The sequence below is a fragment of the Camponotus floridanus genome, unplaced genomic scaffold (genome assembly GCF_003227725.1).
Source record: "Camponotus floridanus strain SB8 unplaced genomic scaffold, Cflo_v7.5 scaffold90, whole genome shotgun sequence".
In the NCBI taxonomy this organism is placed as follows: domain Eukaryota; kingdom Metazoa; phylum Arthropoda; class Insecta; order Hymenoptera; family Formicidae; genus Camponotus; species Camponotus floridanus.
Genome location: NW_020229861.1, coordinates 361,107 through 367,294, shown reverse-complemented (window position 1 = coordinate 367,294; position 6,188 = coordinate 361,107).

The window sequence follows — 6,188 nt, the reverse complement described above, 5'->3', positions numbered from 1 at the left end:
CACGCCCGAGAAATGATTCCATGTAAATTGCGGCCGCACGATAAGTATTTTCTCCCGCTAGTCCGTATGACACAATTATATCCATATATTCCTGCAAAGTATAGCTGACAGCTGAGCGGACATGTGAGTGTAAGCGTACGTGTGAGTTCGACGCCTGCGCACTATGATTACACTCACATGTCTGCTCAGCTGTAGTTGAGTGCTGCTGGCGTATGCAGTTTGGCAACAGTGCGAGAGCTAAGACGTTTTTAGTAAAAATCTTGTGTTTGCGCAGTTAATTAGTAGTGAAAATGAAGTATACTCTGCAGGAATATACGGACATGATTGTGGCATATGGACTAGCGGGAGAAAATACTTATCGTGTGGCCGCAATTTACATGGAATCATTTCCCGGGCGTGCACGAAAAAACCAAGTGACCGTACAATTTTACATGTTGTGCAATAATTATGTGAAACTGGATATCGTGCATAATATGACTGGGATAACCAGTCCAGCAGTGCACCTTCGTGTACGAGATGAAGAAATGATTCTTGAAGCATTTTATCATCGTATCATTATCAACGCAATACATTTTATCGAGGGATTTTCAACCACGGATCAATTTTTGTAAAGGTACTGTCACTATCAATTTTTTACATTTACGACACATTCAACGTATAGTAATGGCATTTTGAATAATTTTCAAATTGAGAGTGGAATAGGCCTATAGGGGAAACCACTATAAAAAAACCGCACCATGCTCTACCGCAAGGTGGTGTGGAAATGATAGCGCATCATTTTCTCGCCACTAAAAGGACGAATCATTTTTCGGCGCGGTATTGCTATATATCGCAAACCACCATGTCTCGGAGAGCGATCCACCCATCGCTTCGCCGCGCGCTTCTACTCACGCAGATTGGCCGATCTTCTTTATCTAATTTTTCGTTAATTATTGCAACAATCCCAAAACGATACAGATCATTCCTTCTTAATTTGAGCCAATCTACTTCCTTATTTTGTTAAGGAAAATTGACAGACACCTTGTATATGGCATCTATATGACATATATATATTTGACGCATGCGCAAAAGTGCTACCGTCAGCTAACCGTGCGAGAAAGAAGCTATCGTCTGCACCGTAATGTTTTCGCTCATTCCTTCTACAGAACTGGCAATATAGGAGTAGAGAGCCTACAATCAGAGTGGCGACAACTGGGTGCCACTTCTAATTGGTTCGCCATTTTTCATCCGTTGCCGCCAGGTTTTCAAAAACTTATCTAAAATTTGTATTGAGTAAATAAAGTATTTAAATTAAAAAATTAAAATAGGAAATAAATAGATGTATATAAAAAATTATATTGTTGCATATTATTTATTGCACATTGTTAAACATGAATTTTTAGCTGGTATCCAGTTTGCGTATTTATTATTTATATTACTAATCCATTGATTTCGACGTTGTACATCTCTTGATAATACTTTCATACTATATCCCTTGTCTGAGGAATTAGTACAAAAAGGAATTGTACAGCCAACCATTTTATAATAATTTTGACTATTAATATAAGTATGATAGAGGAAATGCTGTCAATTTTCGCTTAACCTCACTGACAGACACTCATGAACAGAGTTACAAACAAAGACCGCATATGTCTCTTTCTCTTTCGCACATCTCCTTCTCTCTCTTGCATATTTCTTTCTCCCTCGCACAATTTCAATGAAAAATGACGGACTTCTTCTGATGTTGCCACTCTGATTATAGGCTCTCAATATAGGAGTACTATATACAGGGTGTATCAGACCATCCGTGCCAGCCGAATATCTCAAAAACCGAGAACGGCAGACAAAAATGTTTCCTACAAAAATTGTAGGGTTTCGAGTAACGCATTACATAGTAATATTAGTATGACCTTGAATAGCGTTGTCAAGGTCACGTAAAGATCACCTTCAATTTCTTAAATGGAATTCCCCATTTTTCATTACATATCCTTGTAGCTTATTTCGAAAGCTTTCCAAAATACTATAATAAATTATTTTTCCATGAAGTACTTTTCGAGTTATGAGGCTTGAAATCATTTCTTAATTTTACATAACTCATCTGCTCTAATCGCCATCTTACTTGTGATTCAAGTGCTCTCTGGAATACAATGGAGCATGCGACGCGAACCAGAGAGAAGCCTGAGAGCGGCCATCCGGCCGTTTTCCTTACGATAGCTTTTCGGTGTCGTACAGTGGCGCCTCTACATACATCCATTTTACAGCCGCTTGGAACTACAGGGCCACATCCACTTTCGATAGCATGATAAAACACTATGTTTGGTATGTGTCCGTGGTACGTCCATAATTGTGGATGACGATTATGTCCCATATATAAATGTATTATAAGTTAATATTTTAATTACATTTAAAGTAAACTCCGATAAAACGATTTCGGAAAGAAAGATAATTATTCTAAGATAAAGTAATTTATATTTTTATAATTATCTTTGTTAAATATTGCATAAATATGTACATAAATAAAATACATTTTATTATATAATGTATCCTATATATCTGCATTAAAAATTATTTTCTCCCTTTTTATTACCTTCGCAATAAAAATATAAGTATAAAAAGCAATATAAATATTTAACATAAGTAGCGATTAAATATATCTCGAATGTTTAATGTTATGTAGTGGCTCGATGGAAAACGTTCAGTCTTACATGCTATAAAATGAGGAGTCCAAGTTTCTCGATAATTTTTTTTTATTTAAATCTATCGTATGATCGCACGCATTTGGAAAATGAAATTATATTATAAGCAAAGAAAAAGATGTATAAAAGTTATATTTCTTTCATATAAGGGTATGCGAGTAATTTTAATAGAATAATGAAAATTTTGCGATTAAAATAACATCAAACACGGTATTAATCGGATAAATGTAGTTAAATATATATAATCAAAATTTTTATTATCAGACTTAAAAATTATCCGATTTACGTCGTGTTTGATATCATTTTAATCGCAAAAATCTCAATAATTCATTAAAATTACTTTCATATCGATAAAATAAAAAATAAAAGTTTCAGTTTTTATTTTATAATCTCGTAAATTGCGAATGGATAGAGGAAGTGAAGAAGCCGATTAGTAAGAAACTTCGGAATTCTTTGATGATAGGTCATCTCACTCGCTCTCGACTCGCTGTTTCGCTGTCGCTCTCGCACTTGATAAGTCGCACTTGATAAAGATAAGCGGACTCGGCTTCCTCGCGAATGTAAACATCTTATAAAATAAAAACTAAAACTATTTTTTATTTTATCTATTTGAAAATAATTTTAATGAATTATTGAGATTCTTGCGATTAAAATGATATCAAACACGACATAAATCGGATAATTTTTAATTGGTCTGATAATAAAAATTTTGATATATTTAACTACATTTATCCGATTGATTCCGTGTTTGATGTTATTTTAATCGCAAAATTTTGATTATTCCAAAATTACTCGTATACCCTTATAAATATATCTTAAAATGATTAACTTATTTATTTGTTACAATTTGTCATTGGCCGCTTGCCAGCGACAGATTTGATAACGAGATGAGCATGACAGTATATGAGTACGTAAGAGCAAGTGAAACAATAACAGAAGCGAGCGAGATAATAATAGGAGCGAGTGAGATAGTAATAGGAGTGAGCAACGAAGACTCGAGCTCGAGAATCGGATTTTTCTTGCGCGCTATTATTTTCCTCTCGCTCGCTCCTATTACTGTCTCGTTCGTTCCTATTATTGTTTCGCTCATTCTTGTTACTATTTCGCTCACTCTTGATTCTTGGATCCTGTTATCATTCTGGGCTATCTATCACGACTGTCGAGTGTGACAGAGAAAGCAAGACCACGAATAGAGAGCGAGCGAGATGATCTATCATCAAAGAATTCCGAAGTTTCTTACAATCGATTTCTTCGCTTTCTCTATTCATTCGCAATTCACGAAAATGTAAACATCTTATAAAATAAAAATTGAAACTTTTATTTTTAATTTCATCGGTTTGAAAATAATTTTAATGAATTAATAAGATTTTTGCGATTAAAATGACACCAAATACGATATAAATCGGATAATTTTTAATTAATCTAATAATAAAAATTTTGCTTACATTTAACTGTCCGATTTATATCGAGTTTGATGTCATTTTAATCGCAAAATTCTCATTATTTCATTAAAATTATTTTCAAAACAAATAAAACACATTTTATTTTTTATAGTAGATGACATATATTCGTGAAATGTTATAGAGAAAGGGAATCTCGCGTAAGAGATTTCGGAACTCTTTATACGATACATCATCTCGCTTGCTCTATTCGTTCTCGCTCTCGCTTTCAATGATATCGGGAATTTTTTCGTTACTTATAATAATTTACAACTTTAAATATTTATAAAATAACAACTAAAATTTTTATATTTTATTTGATCTTTTTGAAAGTAATTAAAATAGATTAATGAAATTTTTATGTTTAAAATGACATCAAGCATGACATAATTCGGATAAGTTTTCCTTATTGTTAGATAAGTAAAAAAATTATATCTAATCGAAAATTAATATTCGAATGACAGATGTTGGGCTGTTAACATGATTATTTTTTATTTTTTTTGCAAGAATCTTGTTAACTTTAAAATTATGTTCCATAAGAAAAACTATTAAGAAATATAAAAAAATGTAGTTTCCATATATTCAATATTATATTTATTTTAAAAGAGTTTTATATATGTTGCGTATCAAATGTAATGTTCAAAACGTGTGATATTTCATCATCTTGAAAATGGTCTATAATTATCTTTTTTCTAGGACTGTTTTTTAACAAATAAAATACAATTTACTGAATTTTATATAAGTTTTATCTCTCTCTTTTCTATTTCTTATCACAAAAATAAAATATCCTAAACAACCCAGATAGCAAAATGCTAGCAGTATGCCAGCAGTATAACAGCAGATTCAATCATGAATTTGCAGCAGATATCGCTCAGCTGTGTCCTCCTTAAGTTTCTTTTTTCCCAACACGATGTGTCAATATGATGTGATGGCAGAAATGCAGCAGAAATGAAGCACAGTGTGTCGTCATGATATAACAGCAGAAATCGAGCAGGATCTACGCGTGCAATTTGATGTTAGATTGTCAGCAGAAACCGAGCAGAATCTGCGCATTAACAGCAGAAACTTCAACAAGATTTGCGCTTACTTTTATTAATGTTATATAAATGCAACAAAATGAATTATTACAGATGCTAAATAACAATATTATCAGCAAGTTAATTAGAATTTTTTTAGAAAATGACATATATGTAATATGTTATATCATAGTTATATCTCATATAGTGAAAAACTAATTCAATTTTTCTTTTATTCATATTCGCGATTTTATATATATTTCTGACAAAAATTCAATTACGAGAAAGAACAGCTCACGTAGCGGTAAGTGAAGGAACTATCGAATCATGCAAACCCTGTTCCGTTTCTGCCATCAATCTGCTATCAGAGATTGTGCGCAGATCCTGCTCGATTTCTGCCGACAATCTGTTGTCAAATTGCGTCGCACAGATCCTGTATTTTAAAAATTAAATGTCATCGTATGACGGCAGAGCATGCTCCATTGTTGCTGTGTTTCTGCTGTCATAGCGTGCTTGCACAAGTTTGATATTTCTGATGAGATTTTGCTATTACACTGTGACAACAGATTATGCGTACTCTCAGTATGCATTCTGCCGACACATTATTCCAGCATTGAATTGTTCTATTTATGCTGGTAAAACTCTGCTTTATTTCTGCTGCATTTCTATCATTACATCGTAACGCACGTTATGCTCAACTTTTGCTGTGTTTCTGACAACATTAACTGAAACGGCATATTTTGCTAGAATATTGACAGCATTCTGCTGACATAGTATGCAGCACATAAATTGCAAAACGTGCTCTATCCGATTTTGCTATCTGGGCAATGTATATTACATAAATTTATTTTATTAATAGCATATATTGATGTTTATAATATATGCTTGAATGGAAAAGAGAATCGCGCTAACAAAGTATATTATTAATTACGTCTATATGCGAGACGTATTTATGGTCTATAAATTGTGGATGTAGCACGGACATGAAAAATCGACTGTTTTATCGGCACCAAAAGTAGATGTAGCCATGTAGTTCCCAGGCGCCGTAAAATGGATGT